Genomic DNA, 13,240 nt, shown 5'->3' on the forward strand with positions numbered 1-13,240 from the left:
CAGCTGTCTGGCAGAGTGTTAAAAATTACAGGTCCTGCTCCCTACCTATAATTACATCACTCAGGATTACTTGGAGATACTTCTGGAATCTGCATTTGGACTCAAAAACTTGATCAGTGTTACAATTTTTCTTACTACGTGTCTTTTTCAAAAGGGTTTAGTAGAAGAGACAAGAAAAACCTTGGTACTCTCTCTAAGGCTTGAAATCAGGATCCTCAGATTATGAGACTGACCGGCTACCTGCTGTGCTAAGAAGGCATCACTTAAATTCCTTTTAGTAAATTTCTCCACACTGGGAACATTTCAAGCATCAGTGACATGACCGAAATATTAGACTTCCATATACCATGCTCTGACCAGTGGAACCCTGATTGCACAGTGATCGAGAGTTGGGTTAGTAATCAAAAGGCCAAGCAGTTGGAGTCCATCAGCTCCTCCTTGGGAGCCCTTTTGGTACTCCTGCTCTGTCCTATAAGGTCGACTGGATGACAATGGCTTTCCTGTTTTTTTAATACGTCTTCATTCCCCAAAAGCAATCATTAGTGCTAAGTCATACATAAGTTTGCTGTTGCTCTGTTTGTCACATAGCCTTCATCAAAATCATTTCAGAATTTTACCACCGACTGAATAAATATATAACACAGTGAAGTTTTCCACTACTGCTTTAAACATCACTTACAGCTGGGTGACATTCAGCAGGTTACTCATTATCTCTGTATCTCATAATCTCCATCAGGAAAATGCAGATCATAGTAACAGTACGTATCACTGAGGCAGTTTATAGGACTGAATGACAGTAAATGTAAGGAAAGTGCATGGCACGTAATAAATTTCCAATAAATTTTTGTTTTGGACCAGTACCGTGTAGAAATGTTCTAGGAAAAGTATAACGTCATGGAAAACACTCTTGTATCTTCCTAAATATAATGATTTAAGAGTTTCTCGGGAGCACGGTAGCCTGGCCGAGCGGTCCAAGGTGCTGGATTAAGGTTCTAGTCCCTTGCGGGGGCGTGGGAATCCATCAGAGAACGAAATTACCAAAAACTTTACCCGCTTTGATTCAGTCACTTCCGACTCGTAGCGAGCCTATACAGCACAGCGCGAAACTGCCCCATAAAGTTTCCAAGGAGCGGCTGCTGAATTTAGGCTTCTGTTTGGCAGCCGAGCCCTCAACTAGGGCGCCCTTGAAGAACATAAGCAAGACATTTATCTCCCTAATAATAGGTTAAGATCAATCTAAGAGCAGTAGTTCGTGTCCAAGGATTAAATCTTTATGGTTTTTAAAATGTTTATATATTTAAACAAATATAACTCATATATTTCCAAATTACAAAAACGTAAGACTTTATACACGGTGAAACTCTTCCACCACCTCCCCTCCCCATTCCACCTGCATCGGATTCTGCCTACGCAAACCCAAAAAACCAATCCCATTGCCGCCGAGTCGATTGCGACTCATAGCGCCCCTATAGGACAGTGTAGAACTGCCACCATGGAGTTCCCAAGGAGCGCCTGTTTGATTCGAACTGCCAAGCTTTTGGTGAGCAGCCATAGCACTTAACCGGTATGGCGCCAGCGCTCCCTTTACCTACCCGGGCAAGTAGCCTGGGGTTAGTCTGGGGTTACCTGCACCGAATATTATTTGCATAAGCAAGCTAATATGCAGTTGCCATGGAGTCAGCTCTGACTCCTGAAGACTCCCGGTACATCAGAGTTGAACTGTGCTCCCTAAGGTTTCCTTTCGTTTTTTTTTTTTTTTTTTTTTCCAGCGTTCTTTTCATAGGCTCTGTGCTTGGAATAGCTGGGCCGGAAGTTTCTAGTTTAAAACACCAACGAACACGAAGTCCTACCAATTGCTAAGGTTTTGATTACACAATCAGGGCCTCTGAAAAAGCTTCCAGATAATAAAACAAGCAGGGCCAATGGGCTGGGTTTCAGTTTCTCCTTCTTTTTCCTCTACTGGAAGCCTCTGGGGCAACGTGGCTCTCCTCCATTAGCCTGGAGAACCCGTGCTGGCCCTTCCCCTCTGGCTTTCTTGCTTAATCTGAAAATGGGCTCATGTGACATAGCACTTCTTTTCAGAGTCTAAGCCCATTGGTAATAATTTAAGTCCGTTTCAATGCCAGATTTATATCATTACCGAATGCTAAGTAAAAATGAACAACTCGCCTGCCTTTTGAAGGCTGTGTATGGCAGCATCATTGGACACGCTGTCTGGAGGTGAGTATTCCATACGGTTTTTGATGGCTGATTTTTTGGAAGTAGATGACCAGGGTTTTCTTCTGAGGTGCCTATGGGTGGACTCCAACTTCCATTCTTTCCGTTAACATCCCAGCCAATTAATAGTTTGCTCCACTCAGGGACAAATAAGCCAATAGGAATCTTCCTCCCCCCCCCCGCCCCCCACATTGCCCACTTTCCAAACCTACTCTATTGCTCATTACACGTTAGGGAAACTAATATTTCCCAATTATGTAGTAGGGAAATTACAAATATTTTTTCCACGATGTATTCTTTTTTTTTTTTTTTCCAGTCTTCTTGTAGGTTGTTTGGGTTTTTGGTTGTTGTTTCTTTTTGTCTCATCTTGTGTTTTTTTTTTTAAGAGAATGGAGGTGTATTCAGGCAGAATTTTTTTAATGTACTGAATTATGTCAAGGTTTCATTGTTTCTACGTTTTGTGTAAAAACTGGTTTTCTACCCAAAGCTATGTAATCTCTCCAGTACTTATATTGGGTTTTATTTTTCTTTTTTTACCTTTAAATTTTATATGTGTTTTCAATTTAAGTATCATCGATGACGTATTGATATAAACTTTTATTTTCCTAGACGGCTACCTAGTTAGTCCAACATCATTTATCTGAAGTTTCCATTTTGCTACATCAGTTGCAAGTGGAACTTAAATAGCGATTTATTTTCCAATTTCTGGGTGGCTCCCTTGGACCAAGTAAGATCCAGGTGGGCTAACAATGGCTTGTTTACTGTATGCTATACTATCTGAAAGTGTTATTTACCCAAAGAATCCAGTTGACTGCAACTGGTTTGGATTTTTCTGTTTGTGTTATGTCGACATAAAGGTCTCTTAGTGACAAAAACGGTTTGCACTCAACTAGTAACCTAAAGATTAGTGGCTGGGACCCACACAGTGGCACTGCAGAAGAAAGGCCTGGCAATCTAACTCCATGAACATTAAAGCAACAGTTTGCTGTTGCTTTCAGTTTGTCACATAGCCTTGACCAAAATCACTTCAGGATTTTAACCCATACTGCCTAAATATACAAGAAAGTGAAGTCTTCCACTACTGCTTTAAACATCACTTACTGCTGGATGACATTCAGCAAGATACTTAACATCTCTGCTCCTCATATTCTTCATCAGGAAAATGGAAATCATAGTAAAAAGCACTTATCACTGCAGCAATTTAGAGGACTGAATGACAGTAAAAGTAAGGACAATGCATGGCAGGTACTAAATTTCCAATAAGTTTTAGTTATTATTTGCTGGAGTTTTGGATGACTACCATGTAGAAATATTCTAGGAAAAGAATAAGGTGGTGGATAACAATCTTGTGTCTTGGTAAATATGATTGAAACGTCCTGGGCATTATGGCAGTGTGTCTGAGAGGTCTAAGGCCTTTGATTAAGGCTACAGTCTCTGTGGGGCCATTCAGTTGGAATTCCACCGATGCCAAATATATCATAAATTGAATCTATCTGAGAATGAAATTTCCAGAAACTTAGCCCGTTGTGATCGAGTTCTCTAACTGGACAATAAAAAATCCAGGGGTTTGAGCTTTTGGTTGGCAGCCAAGCTCTCAGCTAGAGCACCCTTGGAAAACGTAAGTGAGCTCTCAACTAGGGCGCCTTTGGAGAACATAAGCAAAGTAACTATCTCCCTAATAGTAGGTTAAGATCTATTATGGTCTACTAAAGAAAATGAGACTCTTGTCATTTCTGACTATTCTTTATATCTAAGAACGGTATTTCGTGTCCAAAGGATAAATCTTTATGGGCTAACCTAATGGTTACTGGTTTGAACCCACAGAGTCTCACACAAAAGAAAGGCAAGAAAGGCCTGACAATCTGCCTCTGTGAATGTTAAAGCCAAGAAAACCCTGTGGAGCAGTTCTACCCTGTAACACATGGGGTCACCGTGAGCCAGAATCAATCCAATAGAATACAATAGGTTTGGTATTATTGTTATTAATATATGAATATGAAGTGGTTGCAATAGTGTGGGAAACCATTGTGGCATTGTGGCATGCTGGTGGGAATGTATATTAGGCAAGATCCAACAGAATTACCATCACACTATCACATAGACTGTTTCAGCAATTCCATGAATAGAAAGTACTCACATCCACTTGCCATGTCAGATAAGGAATATTATTTACTGGGGCTTGTTTGTATGGGCAAGATATATATTGTGAAACATCCAAAAACGAATTCTATGCCGTCAAGCAAGAAAGAAGCTCTTTCTGTATTGGTTTGGAAATCACTCCACCATACCTCAAGTGAAAATGCCCTACAATGGTTTGCAATTTCCTTATTTGTATAAAAAATGGAGGAAATAATATCCCCGAGAAACTATGTTTGCTGTGCAAGGAGAAACTGGGGGACTGGGAAGGTTGAGGGAGAGTGAAGGATGAGACTTTCACACTTTTTCCAGCGGCGAAGAGTTTGATATTCGGTTCGAGCCGGGACACTGGAGACTTGAGTTTTCTTCCTTTGCTGTGTGCTTATGATACCCGGATATCATAAAGCGCGAAGACAGACGAATTAAAAAAAAAAAAATCCATCAAATTCCAGGAGAGAAAAAAAGATTCATCTTCAGAAAATTATTAAAACTCATTGCGTACGCACAGATGGGACTGTGACCAGGCGAAGGTGAAGCCTCTTGTCAGCTGTGCCTGGGGGTTGGGGGTGGGCAGCGGGATTTTATTCTCTGTGTCCATAACCAGAGAACAGAGGAGCTCCCGTCTCGCCCACATGGACATCCAGTCATGGTTGTGTGCGAGTGTGTAAAGGTACGCGTTTGTGAGAGAGTTTCCTTATTGTGGCAACAGATCTTCCAGTTTTTGCTGCATGTGTGGACGGTCTTATTTCCCAGATCTCAGAGCAGACATCAGTTTGCAATTGACCCGTGTCTTGGCATCTTCCCCAGGCGCTGAGAGGATGCATTCTGCCAGTTCTCACACCCCCAAGGAGACTAGGGCGAGGTCGCTGGAACTCGCCTCCCCTGTCGACCTCCCTTACTCATCCCCTCAGGCATTTCAGTACCCGCGAGTCCTAGGGGCCCGGGGCCCCTGTAGCCTCACTTCGAATTCCCCGGCCCTTGTACAATCACACGCGGGACCTTCTCTGTGGGGCAGAGCTGCGGGCACGTTCACAGCTACCCGACCCAGCCCTCTGAGCTTTGAGAGGATGGGGCATGCAACTAGGGTGGATGGGTGGGTGGGGCGATCCCCGCAGGGTGCAAGTGCGGGATTGAAACCAGATGAGTGGGTGACCTAATGTGCCTCAAACCAGGCCTAGGTGAGTAGAAGGCATTGTGGGGTTTCGCAGGAGCCATAGGGCTCTTCACTTTAGGAGGACTGTACCTGGATCCAGGAACCCCATGTGGCCAGCAGGCCTCACTTCCCCTTCCCTTCCCCCAAGAGGCTCTGCACTTCTGGATTTCTGATTAGAGTCATTATAGCGCTGGATTTTGCCCCTGTGGGATCTTAGGGGAGCTAGGGTTTTGAGGGAGATTCAGTACCTGAATTCAACCGTCTCAGCCTTTTCTTCTCCTCCATTCCCTCCCCTCCAAATCACTGCTTCCTGTGAGTGCAAGTGATGACCACTTGGCAGTCTGAGTCTCAGTGGAATTCCTTCAGTTAGAGACCCTCACTTAGGGCATCCTAATGAAGAGCCTAAATTACAAAAGATGAGGCGAAAAACAGCGAAGTTGGTTTTTTGAAACCTATATCCCATTTGGAACCATTGGGCTGCCTCTGCTTTTGCTGGTGGTTATCCTTGGACTAATTGAATTATTGGCACTGACGCTCAAGCAGCTCGAAACTTTTCCTGCTTTAGTAGTTCTACAGCACATGTGAGTAAGCAAAATGTCTTCTTGTGTTTGTCCGTATTCTCACAGTAAACTGGTCTGGATCCTGTAGATTTTGTAGCAAAAATATTTCGTCTAATCAGACAGGAGAAAAACAGTACTAAGCCATGCCTTTGTACAAGCACTATGGCTTATTGGTTCAAAGTCTTCTCTTGTAAATAACACATCCTGGGTTCCAGTCCTAGTAGGACCTTGATTTTTTCCTCTCCATGGAAAACCAGTCTCCTCTCTATCTCCCCACCCCTAAATTCTCTACCTCACTTACTGTAAGTTCTGATTCTATTGATCAAAACCACTTGTGAATCCAGGATTCTCACTCCCAAAAGAAACGTGATAAGCCCTAAGTAACTTTTCATGAGTTTGCATTAAATTATGCCAGTTCTTTTTCTCCAACATACGTTCACTGAGCTTCTATTATGTGATATGCACAGATTCAAAACTTACACAGCTGTAGCTAGAAAAATATTATTTGCATTTATCCTCCCAACCAGCAAGCCTTTTGTTAGCAATCAATTCAAAATACACATGGGTAAAAATACAAGATGAAATAGGATCATGCCTAATCTTTTTAAATTTTATAATAGAAAAAGTAAAAAAATAAACCACAGGTTGGTTAATCGGGAAGTGTTTCAATAATCTCTGGTATATACACACGGCTGTGTTATGGATTCAGTTGTGTACCCCCAAAATAGATAAGTTGAAGCCCTAACTCCCAGTATCCGAGAATGTGATCTTGTTTGGAAATAGGTTCTTCGAAGATGTGATCAGCTAACTTGATATGACATCATATTGGATTAGTGTGGGCCCTAATCCCATCTGAGCAGTATCCTTACAAAAGAGGGGAAAAGACAGAGACACAGAGAAAAGACTGCCACAGAGTTATCCTACGGATATAAACCAAGGGACACCTGTGTTTACAAGAACCTGGAAGAAATAAAAGAGGATCTTCCCCTGAAGCCTCTATGAAAATATAGCCCTGCTGTCACAGTGGTTAAGCGCTCAGCAGCTAACCAGAAGATTGGTGGTTGGAACCCACCAGCCACTGTGGGGAGAAAGATGTGGCACTCTGCTGCCATAAATATTAAACCCCCCATTGGATCAAGTGGATTCTGACTCACAGTGAACCTATAAGATAGAGTAGAACTGCCCCACAGGGTTTCCAAGGCTGGAAGTATTTAAGGAAGCAAACTGTTGCAACTTTCTCTAGCTGAGCTGCTGGCGGGTTCCAACAAGCACCCAACCTCTTAAACACCATCAGCGTTCCCCCTGTAAAGATTACAGCCTTGAAAGCCCTATGGGGCAGTTCTGCTCTGTCCTATAGGGTCATAATGATGAGTCAACTATGAGTCAGAATTCATTTGATGGCAATAAGTTTTTGACACCCTGAATTTGGACTACTGGTCTTCAGGGGCAGAAAGATATTAAAAAGGTAATATAATAAACCCGAATGAGCCTCTAACACAAAGACATAAGGGTCATATGTGCTATAGTGTGGATTTCAGTGGCACCAAAGCTTGGGAATAAAAGCCTGAGAATGTTAGAAAAATATGGATCCCTAGGTCCACTTACCAGTTCCTGATTGGATTGAAATAAGGTGGAGCATATAGTTTAGAATTGTCACCAGGTAATTCATACCATCAGATAGGTTTGGGAACCACTGGCCGAGAAATTTGAATGGGGAATAAGGAACCTGGGGAAACGTCACCCCAGAAGAGGGACAGTAAACACAAAGAAAGTGGGAGGGGAAAAATGGGTAGAAGGGGCAGTGCGATGTGTCCACTGATAAAGAAATGGAGGCTGCAGATGCTGGGAAGGAACATAGATGGCTGCTGCACAGATAAGAAAAAAGAAGAGAAGTGTGTGGAAGAGGGCTTGGACCTCGTAACTGTGTGGATGAAAGGATTCCGGATCATCGAAGAGGTAGAATATTTCTGAGCTCTCTGTCTCTCTTGTGCTTCCTTTAAGTTCACAAGTAGTAAGAAGGCTCTCTCTAAGGAGAGTGGGCTGAGATCATTTATTCTGCAGAAAACCCCAGCTCCTTTCATCTGAAACTCTGGATATGAGAGTTCAGAACTGGTCTTGTGGTCCCAGGATAAACAGCACACTTTGAAGGGCACACATGAGGTGTTTTTCTTTGTACTACAGAAGCCCAGATCTTGGTGACTTCTGAGAGAACCGAAAGAAATTTCATTGCTGGTGGTAGGGAGCAATGCTGAATGCAGAAGGGGGACCTGCCTGAAGATTTTGCCTTGACTTCATCAAATATTAGTGGTTTTGCTTCTAAAGTAAATAACACAAAGAATGGCTAGAGAATAAAACCAAAAAAAACAAACCTGTTGCCCTTGAGTCGATTCCAACTCATAGCCACCATATAGGACAAAGTAGAACTGCCACACAGAGCTTTCAAGAAGCGCCTGGTGGATTCGAACTGTTGACCTTTTGGTTAGCAGCCAAAGCTCTTAACGACTAAGTCACCAGGGTTTTCACCAGGAAGTATTTGACAGTAATTGTCAGGAAAAGTTGAATCCCTGAGCTAGGATAACTCAATGGATGTACAACAGACTCTAAATGAGGGTCCAGATTTCAAGAGCAGGTTCAGGCTTAATAACCACATCACCATCACGCACACACGTATTTCTAACTTTTCCTTAGAAGACCTTTGAAACCGAGCATTCTCCAGAGAAGCTTATTCCATCATTTACAGTGGGCTATTTTATTTGTCACATCTTTTTCTTGACCACCATCTCCCATTCCTAAAGCAAGTCTGTGAGCCAGGAAAACCAGGGTCACTATAATGTCGATACCAACTCTTTATACAGTACATTTAGTGGTTTGTTGCCAGTGACATAATACAAATTATTGACCAAATCTAGTAGAATGGCAATTAGTGGGTACATAAGTTAGCTCATTGTCTTCTTGAGACTTGGCCCATTTTTGGTTTTTGAAACTCTTTAATTTTAACTGTTCATCTTTGTGGAGCCATGGTGGTACAATGGCAAAGCAGTTTGTGGTGGAACCCGAGAGCCATCCTGAGGGAGAAAGATGGATAGTTGGCTTCCATAAAGATTTACAACCTTAGAAACCTTATGGGGCAGTTCTACTCTGCCCTGCAGGATCACTATGAATGGGAATGTGGTGGACCTCAACAGGTTTAATCTTTATGGTATTGACTAAACCTCAATGGCAACGGGTTTGGTTTGAGTTTTTGGTTTGTTTACTGATCTCTGACAGGAGACACAACCCATTCTCCAACCCTCCCCTCCAGCAAGAACTCTAGAGCCAACCACTGGATGTCAATTCAAGAAGCTTCCACTTCTTGCCCAACAATAAACAAGGGAACAAGTATGGACTGGAAACTTCTATCTTCTGATCCGGAATCAGAGGCCTATCCATCAGGCCACGTGACCAATATACTAAAGAAGTAGCCCAAACCTCAAAGTGAAAAAGTTGCTACGGAGCATTCAGTTTCTGTCTTCAAATTTTTAACTTTGTAATTGGAAGAAAATTTAACACCATTCAAAAAGGAAATCAAATATCACCTGAAAGTTCTGAACATAATTACTTAGAATTAATAAATTGATTGTGACATAAACAGAAGTGACATATTTCTTCGAGGGCTCACTGGTCTAATTCAGTGACAATAATGATGCACTTGGGTCGAAAAATAAGAGCCAATAACTAAACTCTGCAATAAAGGAGAACAGATGACAGCATGAGAGGGAGTGCCATAGGCTGGTATGATCAGATCTTTTCTGTCTCAAAGATAAGATGGTGCTGGCCATGGAGTTTGCAAGCTCAAACAGGAGCTCTCCTTGTCAGAAATGACAGCTTTTAACCTCAGGAAAATATTTTATTAGAATCCATTCATTATGTAGGTTTTTACAACTTGATCCTCTACCAACAAGTAGAAGAAACACCTGATATGCAGGTGGGTCACGGTTGTGGGTGCCAAACCTCCCTGTGAGAGTGGTCCTGATGTCTGAGGTGCAGTTTGGAGATTTCCAAGCTACTTCAAGTAGGGAGAAGAGAGCCAAAAAAGCTTGGAGGGACGGTTGTGTCATTGAAATGCTAACCTCCTAGGTATTTTCCTTAGAATTTTTCTCTAACTTCCTTGTGGATTGACAGACAAATCAATCCAAGGTGATTTTGTGGGACCCACCACCAACTATGCATTACATATTTGTAAGTGAGGAGAGATGAGAAATCCACAAATTCCTAAAGTAAAGCAATTACATATCCTCTCTGTTTTCACATACTCTTGGCTTCGTGGAAGTGACAAATTATTTGTGAGAAATAAACAATAGTTTTATCCCATCTCCCATGCCATCTTTCCTCCCTAGACAGCTAGTTCTTCCTTCATCCCAAAACTTCCCTTTTGTTCCTGGATTACCTGTACAGTATTTTTCCAGGTTTAGGTCAAAGTCACAAACATTCTTAGATCATATTATGGATGGATATGCTAATGTGCAAATGTCATCAAGATAATTATCCTATTCCTTTGGATGTAAGCAGTAAACAGTGAATAAGGCATAAAAAAGGAAGAGAAGGAGAAGGAAGAGGAGGGAGATGAGAAAGAAAATGAAAAGAAGGAGGAGTCACTCATTCATTGTAGGCAAGTTGCAACATTGAGAAGAGCAAGCATAGAGATGCGGAAGATTAAACTCCCTCTGCCCAAAAAGGGAAGTAAGGTTGTGTGATCATTAAGGTTGGGTGTCAACTTAGCTGGTCCATGATTCTCAGTGGTTTGGCAGCTTCCTTGTAGTTTGGCAGTTGTATGATGATGTGATCACTTTCATGATGAGATTTGATATGTGATCGCCTCCATGATGGGATCCGCCATGAGTAGACAATCAGATGAAAAGGATTTCCTTGGGGATGTGGCCTGCATCCAGTATAGGTGGACTCTTTGGCAAGGATCTTAAGCTTTAGCTTGCTCTGGATCCTGCAGCTGGCTTCTGTTCCTCTGACTTCTGGTTCTTCGGACTTGAGCTAGCAGCTTACCTGCCATCTTGCCTACTGGTCTTGGGATCTGTCAGTCTTCAAAGCCTGTGAGCAAGAGCCCTGCTGTCTGGCCTACCAATCTTGGCTGTGCCAGCCCATGGCTATGTGAATCAGAAGTCTCTACCCTAACCCATATCCTTTGGACATTTCAGCCTCTACAACCACAGGAGCCATTTCCTTGATGTAACTACCTCTCTCCATATATATTTTTATATGCTTGACTGGTCTTGCTTCTCTAGAGAAGCCAGCCTAAGCAGGTTGCTACACTTAATTTGAACTGGTAATATGATGACACACTGTGATTTATGTATACATACATACTTACATACATACATATATATATATATACTCTTTTACCACTAAAAAATCTATGCAAAGAGATACACTCAAAAACCCAATAACTTAATATGAATTTGTAAAAAGTTCAAGTAATCCATAAAAAAACAGCAAAAAAAGAAATAAAGAGAGAGAACATACAAACAGAAAACAAAAAATCAAATGCCAAACCTAAGCTCTGGAATAATCAACAATTGCGTTGAATGCAAATGCTCTAAATAAACCAATTAAAGTATAGAAATTGGCAAGTGGATTGTAAAATACGACTATAGGCCGTGCCCCGGTTATGAAACAGATCTCTTCCTGACAGTGTCTTTAAGTCGAATTTGTAAATACGTCAAAACAGGTGCATATGGTTCTTATTTAGCCTTCCTTTAGGTCAAAAAAGGCTGGAAGTCTTTTCAGCGATTTAAAAGCTGCGCATGCAGCATGTAAAAGTGATTGTCCTAAACAATTTGCTGGAGTAGGGTTGGTTGAATCATTTCAAAGTGCGGGTGAATTTTTGGTTTTGCTCATTTTGTAATGTTAATATATACTGTTCATTGTGGAACATTCCCTGGACTCAAACAGATATGGCTGTGGCAGCATGCATGTCTGTTTTTTTTATTTCTGACTATTCTATAATATTCCTTTGACTTGGACAGACATGGCTCTAGCAGCGTATTTGTCCATTTCCTACTTCTGTGTCTTTGAATACATGCCAAATAAAACTTTATTTTTGCTTTACTAAATTTTGTGGTGTTTCTATGCTAGGACAAAGCTCACCCATACTTTTGCAGTGGACTTCTATACTGCTTACCTCTGGTTCTTGAAAGAGTGAAGAATCCGGAAAGCCAAGGTTGCCATACAACTGAAGTTCCTTACAAGAGTCCAACAGAAAGAAAGCAGTGGCTTAGGAAACAAGAATGCATATGGGGGCATAAAGAAGAAAGTGTGTAGCGGCACAATTCCCTCCAAGGAGGAAGAGGAATGGCCTGTTAGCCACAAAGCAACCTCTTTCAGATCACAAGCCTGCCTAATGCCAAGAATAGTTGCAATTCTCTTATGTTATAGGTTTAACAACTTGATCCTAGACCAGAAGATTGGCCTAATCACACTGTGGCACCTGGAGAAGCAGCAGGGTCCAGACTGCCAAGTCTTTCTGTGAGGACAGAGATAAAGATTACAGTCTCTGTTTTGGAACTTGCAGTCTTTTTAGCTTGGATTTCAAATTGAGGACCACTACTCTGTCTTACTTATCTAGTGCTGCTATAAGAGAAATACCACAAGTGAACACCATTAATTAACAGAGGCTATAAGGATTTTTATTTTTTTTTATAAGTTTTATAGGACACTAGCTCTAGAGGATGGCTTCCTCTCTGTGTCAGCTCTGGGGGAAGTTCCTTTTCTCTTCAGCTTTTGTTCCCTGGTTCCTTGGAGATCTCCATGTGCCATGGCATCTATCTTATGCCATCTCTGCTTGCTTAATTGCTCCGTTTATATCTTCTAAATGGTTGACTCCAGATATACCCAACACTAATCCTGCCTCGTGAACATAACCAAGTCTACCCATTTCAAAATGTGATTGTAACCACAGGCATGGAGGTTAGGATTTACCACACTTGTTTGGTGGGACATAACTCAATGCATAACAGACACCCAAATAGCTTGACTGGACTTCAGGTTTTTTGACTAGAGAGCATCACTTTGCTTCCATTGTGAATTCACCCAGAAAAAACTAGGGATGTTTTCTGTGAACTCCAAAGTCACCTAATCTATTGGGGATCTTGAAAAGATGAGAAAATCTTCATGTAAGGGAAAT

This window comes from Elephas maximus, chromosome 1, assembly GCF_024166365.1.
Source record: "Elephas maximus indicus isolate mEleMax1 chromosome 1, mEleMax1 primary haplotype, whole genome shotgun sequence".
Classification (NCBI taxonomy): domain Eukaryota; kingdom Metazoa; phylum Chordata; class Mammalia; order Proboscidea; family Elephantidae; genus Elephas; species Elephas maximus.